Raw genomic sequence first — 11,508 nt, forward strand, 5'->3', positions numbered from 1 at the left:
AAAGAGCTCTTGAGTCATGAAGCTACCCTTTCTTTGCAGATAGCATCCTCTAAAGAACGTTACCACCATTTGCATTTCTTGTTAGATTCTTTTCATATACAGATGCTTCTTAATTAAAAAATGACTCCCCTTTAAATTGTCATGGGAGTTCCAATTACTACAATTGATGGAACTAAATCTCAAACTGGGAAATCATTCTAGTCTCTATAAGCACCAACCTGACAATCATGAATTTGGTGACCCTAGATGTGCATGACTTCTATCTACACTAATGAGACCCTAGCAAATTGGTAATGTTAAAAATGATATGACCACCACCCAAAACCATGTGAAAATTATGTTCATGTTCTTCGCTTAACCTTTGTAGCAATATCTTACTTTACTTTGGATGGGATGCATTTGGATACTTTACTCTTCCATGTGATATTATAGGTATTATAACCTTCTATATTGTCAAATAAAAACAAATATTTGATAGATCCAATTGTATCATTGTTCATCTTAACCATTTTTGTCAAACACAATTGCATTAACAGGCCCTTTTAGTACCTCTTTTTCTATCCCCTTTTAAACATCATCCACCTATCCATATCTAGAGGCACCTAGCAAACACATCCACACAAGAAGTGTAGGTTTTATTAGCACATTGATGATATATTAAAAAATTTCTTGAAGGTAGTTAACATGGCCAATAAGATTAACCCTCTTAGCAATCTGCTGCAGATTAGTTGGACCCCCAAGGTGGGCCCGACTAACTTTTTTTTTTTTCTAAATGACTAAATTGCATATTGATCTATTCACTATCTGATACCCACTAGAATTGAATTCGAGCACTAACTAATCCTTGAAACTCATTTTTACCTCTTCTTGCAAACTGCCAATTTCATGCCAGGAGGTCTATTGACTGGCCTTAAAAAATGGTCCAAACAATTGATCGGGCTCTGAAAACTAGCACATTGACTCTTTGTTCCACAAATTCCTACCCTATTGAATCTAATCCCATGATGAATTTAGGGTCAAAAGATATTGACCGTCAAAGTTGACCTCTCAAAACTGCCTACAAGAAAACATGTTAGAAAACCACAAATTGGGTTTGGATTTGGCTTTGAAAATTGGGTAAACTGACACTTGGAGAAACAAAATCTAGGATGCTAGTTTATTTTCATGAGGAGAGTCTAAGTCTGCAACTTGGGCTCACGAAAAATAACTAGGTGCAAATGGCGAGCAGACAAAGTAGGCTACTTGGATTTTGTAAACTGGAAGCATTGATAGAAGACATTTTTTGTGAATGGAATTGACTTGGGAAAGTGTGCAAATGGATTTGTTAAGACTTAAAAAGTGACACGCTCAAAGTATTTATAGATTATAACATACGAGTGCAATCCATTCAATCCCGCCAATCACAGATCTCAAGTTATGACATCACGAATAGGGGTACCAAACAATCTACACTTATTGACACCAGTAAAAAGCTACAAATTCCATTTGGAATCACATTTGAAAATTGATCAAATGGATTTTTCATGAGCTAAAACTTGAAACATAACAAGTCTCAAAAATTTACAATGCAAAATAAAAGTAAATTTCTCATTTTGGTCAACTGGGTCAATGTTATAACAAGTCAAATATGGCTTCCCAGAATTATGTGCAAAGTGCATCAGCATGAAAACAGTAAACTACCAACCTTGAGGGGCTCGAAACCTAGCCAAATAGACTCAAAATGGCTTGAAATCTGAAACATAGGTTCTCAAGTATGGAAAATAGATACTCCCAAAGTGGCGTGTCATGCAACATAACTGTGTTCAAGATATTCAATGGCAAACAAAGCCTCTTGTCTCTGTTTGACACTCGGGTGAAAATGCAGATTAGGAATTTTCTCAAAACGAGAATTCACAAAATAGCTCTTAGTCTCAATTTATCATAATGGAACACATGGACGAGCTGAATGGAAGGTGTTAGAAGCATTAAACACCTCACGAGACTCAAAGGTACAATCAGGTACACATGCATCAAAAGCTTTTATGAGGCTTGATTTTCTCAATAGTACTCGAAATTAGGAAGGCAATTTTGAGTCCCAATAGGGCATATGGTAGTAATGTATCCATTAAGGAGAGGAAAAGCAACATGGAAAGTACATGGTCACGTTGGTGTGATGGAGTGGATAGGTTTTGTAGAACCTAGAAGGTAGGAAGATGAAACAAGAATAAAACAAAATATTTGTGAAAGAAGAGATGGGGAAGTGGAACAACATGAGATCCTATTGAAAGAAGAGATGATGAAGGAGTGTCCATTTAGAGGAAAAGATATGGTAGGTAGGAAAAATGAGGTTGCAAGTGTGGTAGATAACTGCAATGATGAGTTGGACATGGAAGATAGTGGAGGGCACACTAAAGTGCAAATAAGGATAGTGGAAGAATCTCTAAAGAAAGAGATTGTAAAGAATGCCACAAGTTGACACATGAAGATTTCAAGAAAGATTGTTTGGCCCATTAAGAGGTTGATTGAGAAGAGGAATTAGCTAAGGGAACCTACTGAGATAAAGGTTCTAGAGGATGATTATGAGGTAAAACATTGTGTTGAAGATGGTGGAGCAACAAGTCTACAAGGACTTGGTAAAGAGACAGATTTATGGGATGAGATGAATGCCATAGTTCAGGAATGGCAAGAGAAAGATGGAGTGATGAGATAATTCCTAGAATAGGGGCATGAAGAGGCAGAAGTATATGGTCATGAAGAGACCTTAGAGTTAGGATTGTCCACAAGGACAAAGAACTCACAAGAGATGTGGGATCAGAAAGGGGAAGTGCTAAAAGAAGTGGATGAAGGATAGGATGAACAAGCCTTTGATTTGGTGACTATGAAAGATTTGATTGGTTTTGTTTCTAACATTGTTATGATAGGTTTGCAGGAGTTCTATATTATTCATCATACAAATGATGATGTTGCAGACATTTGTGATTTGAACAATGTAAGATTATGTGCTTAGCACATGATTTTTTTTGTAGGTACAAGAGGTACATTTTTATGGAAGATCATCATCAAGAGGTAGATAAATATTGGAGGAACAGGAAGAAAACTCCCCAATCTAGAGGTACTTGGGTTGATTTGATCCTTGGTAGCATGGTGCAAGGTACCCTGGCAAGAGCATTAGAGGAGAGTCATTTAGACTCCTGAAGATCAAAGTGATCTTGAAATATTAAGAGTTAAATGTAATCATATCTATGATCCATATTTGTATTTGATGTTTTGAAGTAATGAAGCCTAAAACTATAAAGGCAATGTAATAGAGGTAAATGGTATTGAAAGGTTTAAATGCACCTAAGGGGTTATTAAGGGTCATTTTATTGATCCTAGCTTGGATATGGGATTTAAAGAACTATATGGTCTTGGACCAATGTAATATGGTCTCTAAAAGGAATTAAATATTGTAAAAGCACTACAAGTGCTCAAAAATGTATTATTTCCTAGAATGGAAAAATAGGTCTATAAGGGTTTATGAGGTTTAGTTGAAGTTATAGAGTCTTAGGCATTAGGATTTAATCCTACATGGCTTTTGAAAGTCAAAATGAATGACAGAATATGAAGTGTTGTCAAGTGACAACATGCAAAATAAAATATAACAGTCATTGACTATTACCGTCAGTTTGGGTAGGAAGTTATTGGTTAACCGATTGATTGAAGCTTATTTTTCCTTGTGCATACATGAGTTTGAGAGGAGAGGAATAGTATGGAGTTTTTTTTAGTGTTTGTGGTCGAAAAAATGCAATGTAACAAAGTTTCATTAATACAAAATTAAATTTTCTACAAACTCCTAGCTTACTGCCATAAGGCATAGTCAATATATTTTGTAGTCAAAACATCTCTTTAATGGCTAGCATGAATAGATATGGATTGATATAGTTTGGTTATTCACTTCCCCCGAGTTGTGAATAATTATGTGAAAGTTTGAAATTGTTTTAATCCTTTTAGACATGACTATCCCTAAATAGTGAGTAGGGACACAATCAATAAAAAAATGCAGTCCAGTGCGGGATACATCTCTCCCAACCAAACCATTGGATCATTTTGATTTTAGGATATGTTGGAGAGAACCTAAGTTTACACATCATCACTAGAGGAATTTTGAAGAGAATTTTTCCTTCAAAAGTTATGCATTACTCTTTATAGGTCTATGCAAGGGGTAGTGATAGGGTAGTTTGTGAGGAATTTCCTTCATGACTGTGTTGGGGAGTTTTATGAAGGGATTAGGTATTTTTCTTGGGATAAGAGGAAACTAGTGATTGATTGAGAGATATGAAGATGTGTTTTAGTGATTTAGAGTGGGTGGTAGCACTACAAACCATTTGTGCACTTAGGTTGGTGGAGATTGTAATGGGTCAAAGAAACTGATCTATGTGGAGATCTAGTTGATGTAGGTGAAGAATATTTATGAAGTCCATCATCCTCTATAGAATGAAGACCACCATGCCACCTTTGCATCAACTAGTATCAGAGGTTGAAACAGTATTGAGGATATGATGTTTAGAGAGTTGGAATCTAGTCTAAGATGTTAAGTGCTTGGTGTCCTTTGATGTGACATAGGAGTAGATGCATCCTTATATGTGTTCCAAAGTGGTGGCATTGGGCATGAGGGATCTTAGATTGGGTTTTCTGGTGAAGAAGGTGTAATGTGATTTTTTCTTCCCGACAGCATGGTGATGATGAAAGAACCCCTAGATATGGAGTACAATGAAGAAGAAGGATTTTTTAAGATCATTTCAAATGCTATGGTAAAATATGTAAGGTTTTTGTGACAAATTGAGCTTTTACAAACTTTATTTCTATGCAAATGATATAGAAGTTGCATATTCCTTGGACTGCACTAAAGAAGGCTTATAGGCTACAAGGGTGGAATGAACAAAATATTGTGGACATCACTGAACAAGAATGCATTCATTTTAGAATTGGTTCTTATGAAGATGTTTTGTGGTTTGATATTGTTTACAAGATGGAATGCCATTTGATCCTTGGGACGAGATGGCAGATGGAAAAGAGGACTATACATTGTGGAGATGATAACACCTATACTTTCAGGCATATCAGGCATATGGTAGTAATGTATCCATTGAGGAGAGTACAAGCAATATGGAAAGTGCATGGTCACATTGGTGTGATGGAGTAGATAGGTTTTGTAGAACCTAGAAGGTAGGAAGATGAAGGAAGAATAAAACAAAATATTTGTGAAAGAAGAGATGGGGAAGTGGATCAACATGAGATCCTATTTAAAGAAGAGATGATGGAGGAATGTCCATTTAGAGGACAAGATATGGCAGGGAGGATCAATGAGGTTGCAAGTGTGGTAGATAACTACAATGATGAGGCAGACAGGGAAGACAATGGAGGGCACACTAAAGTGCAAATAAGGACAATCAAAGTATCTCTAAAGACAAAGATGGTAAAGAATGCCACAAGTTGGCACATGAAGATGACACGAAAGATTGTTTGGCCCATTAAGAGGCTGACTAAGAAGAGGAAGTTTCTGAGGGAACCTACTAAGATAAAAGGTTCTAGAGGATGATTGTGAGGTAAAACACTATGTTAAAGATGGTGGAGTAGCAAGTCTACAAGGACTTAGTAAAGAGATAGATTTATGGGATGAGATGAATGCCATAGTTGAGGAATGGCAAGAGAAAGGTGGAGTGATGAGAGAATTCCTAGAATAGGGGAATGAAGAGGCAAAACTATATGGTCATGAAGAGACCTTAGAGTCAAGGTTTTCCACAAGGACAAATAAATCACAAGAGATGTGGGATCAGACAAGGCAAGTGCTGAATGAAGTGGATAAAGGAGTGGACCACCAAGCCTTTGATTTGGTGACTATGAAAGATTTGATTGGTTTTGTTTCTAACATTTTTATGATAATTTTTTAGGAGTTCTATATTATTCATCATACAAATTATGATTTTGTAGACATTTGTGATTTGAGGAATGCAAGAGTATGTGCTTGGCACATGATATTTGTTTGCAGGTAGAAGAGGTACATTTTTATGGAAGATTCTCATCAAGAGGTAGATAAAGATTGGAGGAAGAGGTGGAAAATTCCCCAATCCAAATGGACTTGGATTGATTTGATCCTTGGCAGCATGGTGCATGGTATCCTGGCAAGAGCATGAGAGGAGAGTCATTTAGACTCATGAAGATCAAAGTGATCTTGAAAGATTAAGAGTTAAATGTAATTGGATCTATGATACATCATTATATTTGATGTTTTGAAGTAATGAAGCCTAAAACTATAAAGGAAATGTAATAGAGATAAATGGTATTGAAAGGTTTAAATGCACCTAAGGGGTTATTAAGGGTCATTTTTTTGATCCTAGCTTGGTTATGGGATTTAAAGACCTATATGGTCTTGTACCAATGTAATATGGTCTCTAAAAGCCATTAAATATTGTAAAAGCACTACAAGTGCAAAAAAATGTAATATTGGCTAGAATGCCAAAATAGGCCTATAAGGGTTTATGTGAGGGTTTATGCGGTTTAGTGGAAGTTATAGAGTCTTAGTCATTATGATTTAATCCTACATGGTTTTGAAAGCCAATATGAATGACAAAATATGAAGCATTTTCAGGTGACAACAACTGAAATATAATAGTCATTGACTATTACCATCAGTTTGGGTAGGAAGTTATTGGTTAACCGATTGATTAAAGGCCATTTTTCCTTGTGCATACATGAGTTTGAGAGGAAATGAATGGTAGGGATATTTTTTTGGTGTTTGTGGTCGAAATGACGCAATGTAACAAAGTTTCATTCACTACAAAATTGAATTTTCTACAAACTCCTAGCTTACTACTGTAAGGCACAATCAATATTTTTGGTAGTCAAAACATCTCTTTATTGGCTAGCATGAATAGATATGGATTGGTATAGTTTGGTTATTCATTTCCCCTGAGTTGTGAATAATTATATTAAAGTTTGAAAGTGTTTTATTCCTTTTAGACATGATTGTCCCTGAATAGTGAGTGGGGACACAATCCATAAAAAATGCAGTCCAGTGTGGGGTACATCTCTCCCAACTAAACCATTTGATCATTATGATTTTGACATATGTTAGAGAGAACCTAAGTAAAAACATCCTCACTAGAGTAATCTTGAAGATAATGTTTCTTTCAAAAGTTATACATTTTTCTTTATGGGTCTATGCAAGGGGCAGTGACAGGGTAGTTTTTGATGAATTTCCTTCATGACTGTGTTGTGGAGTTTTTTGAAGAGTTTAGGTATTTTGTTTGGAGAAGAGGAAACTAGTGATTAGTTGAGAGATATGAAGATTTGTTTAGTGATGTAGAGTGAGTGGTGGCACTACAAACCATTTGTGCACTTAGGTTGGTGGAGGTTGTAGTGGATCAAATAAAATGATACTTGTGGAGATCTAGTTGATGTGTGAAGAATATTCATGAAGTCCATGATCCTCTATATAATGAAGACCACCATTCCACCTCTGCATCAAGTAGTATTAGAGCTTGAAAAGGTCTTGAGGATATGATGTTTGGAGAGTTGGAATCTAGTCTGAGATGTTAAGTGCTTGGTGTCCTTTGATGTCACATAGGAGAAGATGCATCCTTCTATGTTTTCCAAACTGGTGGCATTGGGCTTGAGGGATCTTAGATTGGGTTTCTTTGTGAAGAAGGTGTAAGGTGTTTAATTCTTTTTCTAACAGCATGGTGATGATGAAAGAGCCCCTAGATATGGAGTACAAAAAAGAAGAAGGAATTTTTAAGACACGCTGCTAATGCTATGGTAAAATATGTAGGCTTTCCATGACAAATGGAGCTTTTACCAACTTTTTTTCTATGGAAATGATTGAAAAGTTGCATATTCCTTGGATTTCACTTAAGAAGCATTATAGGGTACAAGGGTGGAATGAACAAAATATTGTGGACATCACTGAACAAGAATGCATTCCTTTTAGAATTGGTGCTTATGAAGATGTTCTGTGGTTTGATATTGTCCCCAAGATGGAATGCCATTTGATCCTTGGGAGGAGATGGCAGATGGAAAAGAGGATTGTACATTGTGGAAAGTATAACACCTATACTTTCAGTTATATGGGGCATATGTTTGTAATGTATCCATTGAGGAGAGGACAAGCAAGATGGCAAGTGCATGGTCACATTGGTGTGATGGAGTGGATAGGTTTTGTAGAATCTAGAAGGTAGGAAGATGAACCAAGAATAAAATAAAATATTTGTGAAAGAAGAGACGGGGAAGTGGATGAACATGAGATCATTTTGAAAGAAGAGATGATGGAGGTGTGTCCATTTAGAGGACAAGATATGGCAAGTTGGATCAATGAGGTTGCAAGTGTGGTAGATAACTACAATGATGAGGCAGACATGGAAGATAGTGGAGGGCACATTGAAGTGCAAATAAGGACAATCAAAGAATCTCTAAAGATAGAGATGGTAAAGAATGCCACAAGTTGGAACATGAAGATGACACGAAAGATTGTTTGGCCCATTAAGAGGCTGACTGAGAAGAGGAAGTTGCTAAGGGAACCTAATGAGATAAAAGCTCTAGAGGATGATTGTGAGGTAAAACATTGTGTTGAAGATGGTGGAGCAACAAGTCTATAAGGACTTGGTAAAGAGACAGATTTATGGGATGATATGAATGCCATAGTTTAGGAGTGGCAAGAGAAAGGTGGAGTGATGAGAGAATGCCTAGAACAAGAGCATGAAGAGGGAAAAATATATGGTCATGAAGAGACCTTAGAGTCAAGGTTGTCCACAAGGACAAAGAACTCACAAGAGATGTGGGATCAGACATGGGAAGTGTTGAAAGAAGTTAATGAAGGAGTGGACCACCAAGCATTTGATTTGGTGACTATGAAAGATTTTATAGGTTTTTTATCTAACATTGATATGATAGGTTTGTAGGAGTTCTATATTATTCATGATAAAAATGATGATGTTGTAGACATTTGTGATTTGAAGAATGCAAGAGTATGTGCTTGTCACATGATATTTGTTTGCAGGTACAAGAGGTACATTTTTATGGAAGATCCTCATCAAGAGGTAGATAAATATTGGAGGAAGAGGAAGAAAACTCCCCAATCCAAAGGGACTTGGATTTATTTGATCCTTGGTAGCATGGTGCAGGGTGCCCTGGCAAGAGCATGAGAGAAGAGTCATTGAGAGTCATGAAAATCAAAGTGATCTTGAAAGATTAAGAGTTAAATGTAATCGTATCTATGATCCATTTTTGTATTTGATGTTTTCAAGTAATGAAGCCTAAAACTATAAAGGCAATGCAATAGATGTAAATGGAATTGAAAGGTTAAAATGCACCTAAGGGGTTGTTGAGGGCATTTTTTTGATCCTAGCTTTGTTATCGGATTTAAAGACCTATATGGTCTTGGACCAATATAATATGTTCTCTAAAAGCCATTAAATATTGTAAAAGCACTACAAGTACTCAAAAATGTAATATTGCCTAGAATGGCAAAATAGGCCTATAAGGGCTTATGTGAGGGTTTATAAGGTTTAGTGGAAGTTATAGAGTCTTAGGCATTAGGATTTAATCCTACATGGATTTTGAAAGCCAGTATGAATGACAAAATTTGAAGCATTGTCAAGTGACAACATGCAAACTAAAATATAACAGTCATTGACTGTTACCATCAATTTGGGCAAGAAGTTATTGTGTAACTAATTGATTGAAGGCTATTTTTCCTTGTGGATACATGAGTTTGAGAGGAGAGGAATGGTAGGGAGTTTTGTTTGGTGTTTTTTGTCAAAATGATGCAATGTAACAAAGTTTAATTCAATTCAAAATTAAATTTTCTACAAACTCCTAGCTTGTTGCCATAAGGCATAGTCAATATATTTTGTAGTCAAAACATATCTTTAATGGCTGGCATGAATAGATATGGATTGATATAGTTTTTTTATTCATTTTTCCTGAGTTGTGAATAATTTTATCAAAGTTTGAAATTTTTTTAATCCTTTTAGACGTGACTGTCCCTGAACAGTGAGAAGGGACACAATCAAGAAAAAATGCAGTCTAGTGCTGGGTACTTCTTTCCCAACTCAACAATTGAATCATTCTGATTTTGAGATATGTTAGAGAGAACCTAAGTATGCACATCCTCACTAAGGTAATTTTGAAGATAATTTTTCTTTCAAAAGTTATACATTACTCTTTATGGGTGTATGCAAGGGGTAGTGTCATGGCAGTTTGTGAGGAATTTCCTTCATGACTGTGTTGGGGAGTTTTATGAAGGGATTATGTATTGTGTTGGGATAAGAGGAAACTAGTGATTGGTTGAGAGATATGAAGATGTGTTTAGTGATCTAGAGTGGGTGGTGGAACTACAAACCATTTGTGCAGTTGTGTTGGTGGTGGTTGTAGTTGATCAAAGAAAATGATCCTTGTGGAGATCTAGTTGATGTGTGTAAAGAATATTAATTAAGTTTGTCATCCTCTATAGAATGAAGACTAGAATACCACCTATGAATCAAGGGAAAAGGAAAGGAATCTACATTAATGAAACAAGGAATCCACTAATGTAGTGAGTAATAAATGCCCACTATGCATGCTCATTTAGGAAGAAGTGGGGTGTAATAAATGATCCCTAAGAAAAACCACTATGCATTAAATGCATCTATCCTTGATTCCCTACCTAAAGGAGAAAAATTGATCTACCACTATTTCCAATTCTTCTATACTGATTCTTGGTGTAGATTCTTGCTTGAATTCTATAACTGCAATTGCTCTTTTTGCCTTTACCAAGCTTTCATCCCAATTTGCTAGTAAGTCCTTAGTAGTGTGCATTATATTCAGGAAGATGGAGAAGTTCTCATAATCATATCTTTCATAAAAATTTAGTTGAAATAATTAGTCTAACTTGACTTTTAGATTATTAGTTGTCATTTCTTTTTCCACCAATCTCTGTCATAATAAGGAGGCAACTGTGTTTGATATTCCTTGCTTGATGTTGTCAATAATCTTCTTCCATTGACTGGATTCCCTAGTAAAGATATCAAACATTTCCTTAGCTATGATCACTACACTGTACCATCAAATAAAATCATAGACATCCCCCTTTTTGATAACTCAACCATCAATCAATTCTTGCTCTGGGGTCTCCATCAGATTTTGAATGTTAGCAATCACCTCTTCTTGGTAAATATGCTCATCCACCCATGATTCCTCCATGCATTGGATCCTAGAGAGTGCAACTAATGCACTATTGTGCATTTCCACTAATTCTTCTACATGTTGGAAGGCTAGCTCTTGGATTCCTTTAATCCAAACATTTGCACTTTGAGTAGTGCACTTGATTATATCAATATCACCTACCACTTCAATGGAAACACCTATTGGAGGGAAAAATGATGGGCCTTCCTCTCTTATTGGATGAGGCAAGTTATTGATGTACTAACATAAGGCCTTAATTTCTCTTTTCTATTTTTTGTACCCTTCTTCCACTTTCTTTAGCCTATCCTTCAAAGCCCATGTAGAGTCATC

This window comes from Cupressus sempervirens, chromosome 9, assembly GCF_028749045.1.
Source record: "Cupressus sempervirens isolate cs-2001-9-10 chromosome 9, ASM2874904v1, whole genome shotgun sequence".
NCBI classification, from domain to species: Eukaryota; Viridiplantae; Streptophyta; class Pinopsida; order Cupressales; family Cupressaceae; genus Cupressus; species Cupressus sempervirens.